Source organism: Pan paniscus, chromosome 13 (assembly GCF_029289425.2).
Source record: "Pan paniscus chromosome 13, NHGRI_mPanPan1-v2.0_pri, whole genome shotgun sequence".
Lineage (NCBI taxonomy): Eukaryota > Metazoa > Chordata > Mammalia > Primates > Hominidae > Pan > Pan paniscus.
In genome coordinates this window covers 45,043,899-45,055,991 of record NC_073262.2, presented here as the reverse complement: position 1 = coordinate 45,055,991, position 12,093 = coordinate 45,043,899, and the positions used below count along the sequence as shown (strand labels likewise).

At 41.5% G+C, this 12,093-nt stretch overlaps 1 pseudogene; it reads right to left on the bottom strand.

Moving 5' to 3' along the window:
- The window catches only part of LOC117979364 (fatty acyl-CoA reductase 2-like), a 34,261-nt pseudogene extending 24,747 nt beyond the window's left edge, over window positions 1–9,514 (bottom strand).
- Between the last annotated feature and the right edge of the window lie 2,579 nt (window positions 9,515–12,093).

The following is a 12,093-nucleotide window of genomic DNA, read 5'->3' as shown; positions in this document are numbered from 1 at the left end:
CCATTAAGCTACTGTCTGTCTGATGTGAGGGACAAGGAGAAACTCATGCACATGTAGAAAATGTAATTTGGCAATTGGAAACTGCACTCTACATCCTCATAGGTCAAAGAAGAAATTCAAATGAAAAATGTTGAAGGATTAGAGAGTAATGATAACATAAACATTATACAACAAAATGTGTGGGATACAGCCAAAGTGGCACTTGAGGGAAATATAAAGCCATAAATGATGTATTAGACAAGCCAAATATTCATGGGCTATATTTCTAAGTTAAAGAGAAGAAAAACATAATCAAAGAAAGCAGGAGGAAGGGGAAAAAAAGATAAGGCAATACATCTATGCAATAGAAAACAAAGCAGCATGATAAAGAGTCAATAGGCTGGGCGCGGTGGCTCATGCCTATAATCCCAGCACTTTTGGAGGCCAAGGTGGGTGGATCACCTGAGGTCGGGAGTTCAAGACCAGCCTGACCAACATGGAGAAACCCTGTCTCTACTAAAAATACAAAATTAGCCAGGTGTGGTGGCGCATGTCTGTAATCCCAGCTACTCTACTCAGGAGGCTGAGGCAGGAGAACTGCTTCAACCTGGGAGGCCGAGGTCGCGGTGAGCCAAGAAAATGCCATTGTACTCCAGCCTAGGCAACAAGAGCGAGACTCCATCTCAAAAAAAAAGAAAGAAAGAAAGAAAGAAAGAACAAAGAAAAAAGTCAATAAAGCCCGAAGAAGTTGGTTCTTTGAAAAAAAGAAATAAAATAAACCCTTTGGAGACTAGCTGAGAAGAAAAGAGAAGACACACAAATATTATGAATTTAAAAAGAAGCATAATTACAGATACAGTTTAGGACAAAAATATTAATACAAAAAAGAATGTAAATACATTTTAGAACAAACAAAATCTTAGAAAAAGAGACAAATATAATTTACTAAAACTGATTCCAACAGAAAATGAAGCCTGCAAAATTCTTTAACTATTAAAGACACTGAAGCAATAAAAAATCTTCTCACAAAAAATTATAAATCAAGATAATTTAAAGGTGCTTTTCCCAAGTTTTCGAGGAATAGATTACTCCACTATTACAAAAGCACTTTCAGATAATAGAAAAACAAGGGCACTATATGATTAGCAAACTGAATTAAACAAAATATAAAAAAAGATAACATGGTATGACCAAGTTGGGTTTATCCTAAAAATGGCAGGTGAGTTTAATATTTGAAGTCTTCCGCTTAAAATGAGCAGCAAGACAATAATACCTACTATTGCCATTTTTATTCACCATTATAGTAGAAGTTCAACAAGAAGGCTGGGCGCAGTGGCTCACGCCTGTAATACCAGCACTTTGAGAGGCGAAGGCAAGCGGATCATGAGATCAGGAGATCGAGACCATCCTGGCTAACATGGTGAAACCCTGTCTCTACTAAAAATACAAAATTTAGCCAGGCGTGGTGGTGGGTGCCTGTAGTCCCAGCTACTCAGGAGGCTGAGGCAGGAGAATGGCGTGAACCCAGGAGACAGAGCTTGCAGTGAGCTGAGATGGTGCTATCAACAAGAAAAATAAAGACCTAAAGCTTGAAAAAATGGGGATAATACTTGTATTTTTGCAGATTATGATTATATTAGGAAATTATGAGGAAATTTTATACAATTGCTAGCAATAATAAGTTTAGCAAGATAGCTGAATATAAGGTCAATATACAAAAATCAATTGCATTTGACATCATGCACAAACAATTAGAAAATGTATTTTTACAAAAGACATTTAAATTAGTTAAAAAAAAAGCATCAATTACCTAGGCCCTAGGTATAAATCTGATAAAAGATGCTTAAGATCTATATGCAGGAGATTAAAAATTCTTCTTAAGGGACACTAAAGGAGACAATTCCATGGAGAGATAGCCCATGTTCACCCACCCAGCTGTCTATCACTCCTTGTAATATCACCTGAGACTATATATGCTCAACCTCCTGTTAACATGGCTACTGCTCCTAGTAGGCAGCATTTTTATCCCTCTTAAGAGTCCCCAATAGGAAACACAAATGAGTTTAATTTGAATGCAACATCAAATTAATAGTAATAGCTTCCAGAAATGCTGTGTTAGAAGGGAATCTAGAACAGAGCCTTGGCACAGGGATAACCAATGTCGTATCAGCCCGCAGTGTTTGCTATAGGTGTGAGAGAGGTAGAGGAAACATGCAGGCCAGGTATTTTTCATTTCTGGAAAAGCATTTTTCAATTCAAAGCCACAATATATAAATGAGCCACAGTGTCCAGCTGCCCTGCAATAGAACTCTCAGTGTGGTACCATGGCTTACCATTGGAATACGAAGAGCTAGTGGTACCTATGTAACAGGGATAGAAGGGGTGCATTAGTTAGTAGGTACTAAGAAATTCTACAGAATAGCAAAACTCCTTACTTTTATCTTCTACCATCATTAGATGTTTAAGTTGTACTCAAATTGATTTCCATGGTTTTTGTACATGGATCAGATTAAATCCCTTACATTCAGACAAATTAATCATTTGTATAGTACAGGGTTTCTCAAAGAGCATTTCCACAAGCATCAAGAATCATCTAGATGCTTATTAAAAATATAGTTTTCTCAGCATCACCCAAGACCTTGGTCACAGGGTCCAAGAAATCTGGGTGTTGTTTTTATTCTCCCATAGTGATTCCTATTCACTTTTACAAATCACTAGTAGAGTAGTTAATGCACACCCAAGAGAAACAAGTTGCATAAATTAGTGATCACTATTACACACTCAATAAGGAAGGAATAACATCACCCGACTTTTCTAAATCTCATTGGTCATTGATCACGTCGCATTCTCAGTGACATATCAAGAAGGGAAGGGGTGTGTATAGGACCCACTGCCCCAGCAGGGAGGAGTATTTCAGTATTTTATCACTGAGATTCTTTATAACTGCCAACTTTTGCTTTATTTCATCGTTTTTTAAAATCTCTATAGCCAATGGACCCCCTACTGCTTACAATCATGTATGTGTTCCCAATGACTCCTTTCCTTGGTAACCACAGTACATTCTAATTAACTACCACACATTTACAATTTCTCATTATTTTGTCTCTTTGCTTACTTTTTGTCCTCCTCCCCATGTAGGCTCTAAGCTCCATGACACACTGTCTATTTTTTCTCTGTGTCAGACACTAGTAATTATGCAGTTACATGGCTAAAGTACTTACCCATTTTGCCCCGGTTGCAGGGATTGAGGTTACCAGATGTACAGTGGTAGACTAACACTTACTTAGGTCTGGAAAATGAAATAAAAATTAAATAAATACAACTGAATGGAAAACTAATGAAAGAAAAATAAGGGAAAATAATATTTAGACAGAGTGGTTTCAATAATTCATCTGATTAAAGCAACCTATGCAAGAAGGCTTCTGTATTTTTTTCTTTCTTTGGGTTAATAAGCAAAATGGAAGAAGACTAGCAAAAGGGTGTGTGCGGAGGTGGGGGGATGTGTGTGTGTGAAAGAGATGTTAAATAGGAGTGACATATTATGAAGCACATATGTGTGAGTTCACATAAAAAAATTTAATTCTGTTTACCACTTACTAACACAGCCAAGTGTATGAACAACCTGTTTTTTTTTCCTTTGTACCAGGAAACTTCCCCACACATAGTGATTGAACACTTTTGGCATGAACCAGAGTTCAATTAAAGAAAATTCTCTCATTTCATCCACTTCTATCTCCTTTGTCCTAAAAAAGAAAGCTGAATGTTAAACTACTGAGTAGAAAGAAAAGCCTTTTGGTTATCAAGAATTGTATGGTTAAGTGATTTAAATGTTTTATTACTTTGTGAGTAGCCAAGTACTAAAGTGTATTTTGAAAACAACTGAATGTATATATGATGGCATATTAGGAACTCTATAAAACACTGAAACAAACACCTTCTCACATTTGGGGTCTTGTACAATGAAATGCCTATATTTGGAAAATGTGCCTAATACAATAACCCTCCCTCTCATGACATCTTTGAAAGCCCACTTGAGCATCCACACCTGTGAACTGCAGCACACCATCCTACAGCTAGTGGGAGATTGACGGCTGTATCACCTGGAATTGGAATTAAGTCTCCCACAGCCATTGGAGTAGCTTTTATGGACAGAAGAAACCCTTTCCCAGCCTGCACAGGAAAAAGAACATAAAATGTGAAACCAGGTCTTAAGTAACAGCTGGGGCTGAAGTATGTATCATCAAACTGATTATACTAGTGCAATAAGTGAAAACAGCTAACATCGATCCACTGCTTACCAGGTTCCCACACTAAGTCTGACTTCGTCAGCCTATCCTAGCTTCCCAGCCAAGCGCATCTTCAGCATTTTCTTGAACTACTCCTGTTCCTCACGTTCCTTTAGGGAATAAAATTCCTCATATTTGTGAGAGATTAATAAACTTAGTTAACTACCAAACACCAAGAATAAACCTTCACATTTTAAAAATTAACTCATAAGACACGTTAAGAATTAAGGTTACACAAATTTTCCATTAATGTTTGTTTTCCATTTCATTAATGATTTTGTTTTCTGCTAGGGTTTATTAACCTACAAGCAATAGTAGACACTAAAAGTTTAAGAAACTTTTATTTGAAAAAAATTGATTGGTGAAATTCCACAATTAATGACAAAAACTTTTTTGGCTTAGAAAAATGGCCTTATTATTTACTTTTTCTTCAGAATCTCATTTCACCTCACAGATCACTGATGTTATATAGATACAAGAGTTTGGACTTATTTATGTTAATAATTTGTTGAGTTTATGAAATTCATTCTTTCTGCTTTGCATGTTTCCCACTTTAATTTGAAATGATTAGCACTTTCTTATGTTACTCAATTCTCTTTTCTTATAACTAGCTCCCCTTCTTTTGGACATAAGAAACCAATTTAGAACATTTTTTAAAATGTGAATAAATATATAGCTTTGCATATAATGAAAACCGCTTTGGGATCACGTTAAAATAATGATGTTCTAAGTCACCAAACGTTCACCCCAACTGAACTTTTTTAGGAGAAAGAGTTGAAGGCAGGTGGGAAGCAGAAAGAAAGGGGCTGCTAGAAAAATCCGAAATTCGAAAGAAGGTCTTTGTCACTGCCATAATTCATTGTCTCATATTTCTATTTGAATTCATGTTGAACCCAGCTCTGGGAGGAATAGAGACAGAGTCTGAAGGGAAGTCTGAATCCCTAATAAGATTTAAACCATTTAGATCACTGATTTCCCATTCATTGTACAAAAGAGTAAAGTGGGGTTTAGGCCCTAAATGCCTCAGTGTGAGCTGCGAACCCCACAGCTCTGCCAGATCAATGTGGACTTCAGGGAGATGCGCACTGAGGGCTGCTCACCTAGAGGAGCCACGTTTCTCCTTGTAAGATATTATTGAAAAGGCGTTGCCGGCACATGTCGACCTATGTAACAAACCTGCACGTTGTGCACATGTACCCTAAAACTTAAAATAGAATAATAAAAAAGAAAAGGCCTTGCCTATATTCACTGATGTTTGTATTTGAAAAATTTGCTCCAATATTGGTAGCTCTGTTTCTTGTATTCATTAAGAATTATTGATGTATACCTGCTTTCCATACACACATATAAACTCTTGTATCTGTTTTATAATAACGAATTTAATAATCTTTGAAGATATTTTTACTGCATCCTCAATTCACTGCACTAATTCATGCAATTATAAACTGCAGAAAGGACGAAATACCCCCATCTTGCGATAAAGCAAAATCCTTGGCAGAACCATGCCCGCCTGTCCGCGCCCCGACCAGCCCTCCCGGGCAGCCACTCACCGGTGTCCGTCTTCCCAGCTCCCCGCCATGTCGCCAAGTGAATCCATCCTGCGGTCCGTCTCCACTTTCGCCAGCCCGTACCGCAAGCGCCGCCTGCAGGAGCGCTGACCCCGCGCCGAGCCCGAGGCCAGGGGAACCCACGACTACCTCAACAGCGTGCGGGACTCCATTCGGTCCACAGGGCTGGATGGCCTGGGGCCGAGGCCACCCCGAAGCCCCCGGCGACCCCGCCGTCTGCGTCCTATTACCCGAACACTGCACGCCGCTGCCCTAAGGCGCCCCGGAGCTGGACCCGCTGCCAGATGGCACGCACTGCTCAGCCGGTTTCTTTTTTTTTGAGATGGAGTCTCCCTGTGTCGCCCAGGCTGGAGTGCAGTGGCGCGATCTCCGCTCACTGCAAGCTCCATCTCCTGGGTTCACGCCATTCTCCTGCCTCAGCCTCCGGAGTAGCTGGGACTACAGGCGCCCGCCACCGCGCCCAGCTGATTGTTTTTTTGTATTTTTAGTAGAGACGGGGTTTCACCTGTTAGCCAGGATGTTCTCCATCTCCTGACCTCGTGATCCGCCCGCCTCAGCCTTCCAACGTGCTGGGACTACAGGCGCCCGCCACCACGCCCTGCTATTTTTTTTTTTTCTTTTTGTATGTTTAGTAGAGACGGGGTTTCACCGTGTTAGCCAAGACGGTCTTGATCTCCTGACCCCGTGATCCGCCCGCCTTGCTCTCCCAAAGTGCTGGGATTACAGGCATGAGCCACCGCACCAGGCCTGCTCAACCGCTTTCAACTGGCGCTGCCCAGCCGCCTGGTCAAAGCCCAGCCCCCTGGTCAAAGCCCAGCCCCCTGAAGCGAATGGCGGTGGCTATGGCTGCGTACCCAGGTTCAGGCATGGACCGCGCGTCCTCAAACACTAGGGCGCCCCGGGCCTGCAGTTTCATGCATGCGAGGTCCCGGGTGCCCCCCACGCCGCCCCCAACACCCGCCCCTCAGCCCCTACGGCCCGCACGCCTCCTTCCCGCTGCCCTTCCGTGGCCCTGGTTTGGGACACCCAGCCCCGCCTTTATGAGGCGCCCCCCACCCAGCTCCGCCCCTCCACGCCCGTCTTTAGTCTCTTAGGCGGTGGCCGCCGCCGCCACAGCCCTGGGCCTGGCAACCCCAGTCGCCCGCGTTATCCTTGTGGTGGCGCCGGCGTCCCCGCTGGAGCTGCTAGAGGCCAAGCCCAAGCTGGCAGCTGCTCCTGGCCTGGGAACCGCAACACCAGGCATACCTATGCGGCTACGGCAAGACCTCCAGCAAGAATTCTCCCCTGCAGGCACATCTGCGCAGTACACAAGTGACAAGCCCGACCACTGCCACTGGGATGGATGCAGCTGGAAGCGTGCTCACTCAGACAAGCTAACTCTCCACCACCACAAGCACAGGGGCCACTGGCCATTTCAGGGCCATTGGTACGACCGCGCCTTCTCGCGCTCTGCCCACCTTGCCCTGCACAGGAAGTGGCACATGCAGCCCAGAGGCCTCCGCCCACCTGCGCACGGCCCCCTCCCAAACTGTGACTGGTATTTATTGCACCCAGAGAACCCCGCAGGGCAGTGTGGCTACAGAGGGTCTACCTTGACGACAAAGACGACGCCACCGCCCCAGCCCCCACCTGTGACTGAAGACCAGGTGGGAAAAAACCACTATCCGCCTTGACGAATTCTGTTTTTCAAAATGGCGCAATAATTAAGTGTCATCTTCCCTCCCACCAGGTCATAAGGCTTGATGTCCTTTGAGAAACAGGGCCTTAATTTGTACTGTATGTGAAATTTTTTATAATATTGTACATAATAACTGTGACAAATATTGTATTACTGTACATACAGTGGCAGGGCTACTTGCTTCATTTTCCTAAGACTTTTGCTTGTTTTATTTTTAATTTTTAAAAAACTTTTTTTAAAATAAAAGAAAAATCCTTAATTATTAAAGACTTTTCAAAATAGAACTCTTAAATAGTAATTGATAGCACTTTACCTGTTTTCCTGATAAAAAATTCTAAAAGAATAAAAATAATTTCATCCTGCCTCCATATTATAACCAGAATAATTGAAATAATATGCTTCAATTGATAGTAAAGTAGCATTTATGTTTTTGGATCAATGAAGCTAAGCCAGCACTAAGAATTTTGTTACTGTTCCTCCACTACATTACAGTTACTTCCTCATCCCTATACATACCGCAATAATGAGTCGGCTACATCCATTTAGATTATCAACCCAACCCTAAAAGAAAGAAAATTTCCATTGGTTACACATTTCAGAAAATTGTTGTATCTTTGGAACATCTGCAGTCTAATCTTAATAAATTTTAAACAAGGGCACTGAGACTCCAGCCGATAGATCTAATTTAGATCCATTTAGATTATCAACCCAACCCTAAAAGAAAGAAAATTTCCATTGGTTACACATTTCAGAAAATTGTTGTATCTTTGGAACATCTGCAGTCTAATCTTAATAAATTTTAAACAAGGGCACTGAAACTCCAGCCAATAGATCTAATTCATTGATCCCAAAGATCAATGGCAAAGCATTGGCTATTTTCTGCACTTTGTGCAAGAATTAAAATTTGGCCAGGATTGTTGTTCGTAGCAGGAGTCATGAATGGTTTTGTGGCATTTTATGACATCTTAAGGGCTACATTGAACCTTGTTCTTATATCATGATCTGCTAAGCAATTCACCAACCATACTTCACCTCATTCCTGATTTTAGCCTCCTTAGGAGAACATCGAAAACATGATTGGTAGTAATGTGTGTTGACTTGCTTAAAGATGTTACAGGAAAGATTATGCTTAAGAGTAGTTAGAGGGAAATGTCTTTTTCAGTTTGTTTCCTAAGCCCTAAGCCGTCTCTTTACCTTACAGTATAAAAGTTGAAATGCGTATAATGGGAGACCAAAGATACAGGAAGAGAAGAGATGAAGGGACTAATATTCACTGAGCCTTTTAGTAGGGACCTGCTTTTTACTAGAGACTGAGCACTCCTCCTACATTGTCTCATTAAACCAACTCTCCAAAGTAGTATCTGTCCTGTTCTATGGAAAGAACAACTCAAAACTGTTGCATTGCCAGTAAGTGGTGGAGCTGGGATTTATCTGCCCCCAAAGCTTCACAGACTTGCTTTGAAGAAGATGGTATAATTCAAAGTACTTTCAAAAGGACACAGCAGTATACGGAGGTTAAAAAAAATTAGTATTCCCAAACTGAGATCCTTCTGTGAGCTTTGTCACCCTGGCAGTTAGTTGCAATACTACCAATTTGGCCATCAAGAACATTCTGGTATGTTTAAGCTATAGTGGGAAAGTCACGATATGAAAACATCACCCATGGGAATTTTGAGACTAGAGTAGTTAGAAGCTAATTTAAGATCTCCATCCAACTCTAAGATAGGGTAACTGCCAGAAGAGCCGCATGATCCCAAAGTGGAATTTTGCCCTAGTATAATGGGTTAATATTTGATTGGCTGCACTTAGCTATAAATCCTAAGGAGAAGAAGAAGAAGAAAGACATCAGAAAATAATTGGGCTAGAAGAACCTCAGTTTGAAAGCAAAACACAGAATCCAGGTAAGTGGGCTTACCGGGAAAAGCTCGTGCCACGTTGCTCCGCACAATGCAGGGCCTTAGGATGGCAATGGTTAGGTTCCTGCTCTCCTGCTGCACCACCATTTCTCCCAAGGCCTTGCTATAGGTCTAAGTATTGGGACAATCTCCAATCCGCTTGGGAGTGATCTCGTCAATAACAGCGTTGTCTGTACATAAAAGGCAGTCAGAGTAAAAAGAATTCTAGCAACATGTGTTAGAAAATAGACCAACAGGAAAATGTGAGACACAGTCAAGCAAAACTTCCACCTTTTAGCCTTGGTTCTGGAATTCAGAACAGTCACATGATACCAAGTTTGAGTGCGTACCTGTCCAAAGCATGCATGAGCTCTTTTGTCTTCACTGCTAAGCCCAATCTTACAGTCAAATCCTATGCCCTCCCATCCAGACAGGTAGGTAGGTAGACGGATAGAATCAATAGCGATGCCACTTTATTACTACTACTAGTGTAGGGCTATTAGTACTACTTCGGCGCTACTATTACTTTGTCAGTACTGATTACTACTTTATCTGTAGTAGTATTAATTTGAGGTAATTACATACAACCTCTTTACTTCCTTTCCAACAAGCTCGTAAGTACATTCATTGCACATATTTTTGAGTCCCAATCATTCTCCCAGTAGTGTGCTGGAAGCTGTGTTCAGGGAGTTTGAGGCTCTCATCCAAGGTGTTTCAGTGGCAGCCCTGTTCAGTGTTGTCCTATAGAAACCCAGTGCAGTGATCCTGAAAAGTTTAGCTTTACATTATAAAATTTTCATTCAATGCAAATCAAACCAAAGTGATTACTTTTGGCAGACTGACAATCTGTTTTACCAAATCTATGTAATGCATTTTGAAGGTCTGTTTAGAGTCTATGATAACAAATTGCTAATTATTTCCAGAGATTTTCAACGAATTCTGAAGTCTGTCAAGTGTGATTATAGTATTCTGAAATAGCTTCAAAATCATGAATATTGAATACTCCTACTTACAAGATGACATGTATCATGAATAATTGAGTTACCATAGCATCAGCCCAAACTTTCTTAAAAATATGTCAGAACCGGCCGGGCACAGTGGCTCACGCCTGTAATCCCAGCACTTTGGGAGGCCATGGCGGGCAGATCACGAGGTCAGGAGATTGAGACCATCCTGGCCAACATGGTGAAACCCCGTCTCTACTAAAAATACAAAAATTAGCTGGGCATGGTGGCGTGCACCTGTAATCCCAGTATTCAGGAGGCCGAGGCAGGAGAATCACTTAAACCAGGGAGCAGAGGTTGCAGTAAGCTGAGATCTTGCCACTGCACTCCAGCCTGGTGACAGAGCAAGACTCCATCTCAAAAAAAAAAAAAAAAAAAAAGTCAGAACCATTTGATAACCCCAAAATCTATCTACACCTCTCTGAGAGAGCAAAAAAATTATTGTCAATTAAATATGCAACATGTATTCTAGCTGACAGATCTACGTGGTTAAATTGTTAATATAACATAGCTTTTTAAAAATTAAGCTGTCGGAATATGCTAGGGTGATTTTTCTGATCAATGTGGTCCATTTATTTCTATTTTATACAACAGAACATAACTATACTATTTTGATTGTAGAAAATCTTCACTGTTACCACCTTGCTGACATGACACATTTTTGAACAACTAAGATGTGCATGAGATTAAGACTCATTCAGAATCACAACTCTCAATATTAATGCCTCATTTGATCCTGGGGTAGAACATGGGCATTGACCATTATGTTTCCATTTTTCTTCCTTTGCTTCTGAGTGCTGAGTGTCTTCTGGATACTCAAATGCCTTTTCATTTAAGTTGAATAGAGAAAGATTGAGGGGTTCTAGAATTAAAAACAACTTAAACGACATAGAAATATCAAGGATATTTTAATTATATGGTCACCTGGGGGCTGGGAAAGAGGGTAGGATGATTCATACACCTCTCAATCTTAACAATAATCCTACCGTTACCTTATTTCATTTCTGTGTCAACAGTGGATTGACTGACCTCAGACCATTTTCCCTCAACTGCAAAACTATACAGTTTATGAAAACCAGGTCTTGAGGGAATAGAGCTTAATTTCAGTAAGTCTGTAAAGAAAAAATTCCTAGAAAACATCAGAGCCCAAAAATGTACTGGGATTGTATGTCAGATGGCTAGTACCAGTTGCTGTCATTAATGTTGGGGCAGCCAGAAAGGATAATACTTGGAGGGATGGGGGCCTTATAAAGCTTAGTGAGTTTCGTTGTATTGGAAAATGTTGGGTTTTGTTGTTCTTGTTGTTTGTTGTTGCTGTTTTGAAATGAAGTCTTACTCTTGTCGCCCAGGCTGGAGTGCAGTTGCACAACCTTGGCTCACTGTAATCTCCACTCCCCGGGTTCAAACAATTCTCCTGCCTCAGCCTCCTGAGTAGCTGGGATTTCAGGTGCCTACCACACCTGGCTAATTTTTGTGCTTTTAGTAGAGACGGGGTTTCACCATGTTGGCCAGGCTAGTCTCAAACTCCTCACCTCAGGTAATCTGGAGAGTGAGGGTGCAGTGCTGCCCCAGGACGATGGTGTCTGAAGTTGTGCACCAAGTCACAGGCCCTGCAGAAGCATCGCCCCTCAGGAATGGGTAGTACAGGAAGTCCAAGCACAGGCAGATCTGCTGATGCCGTTA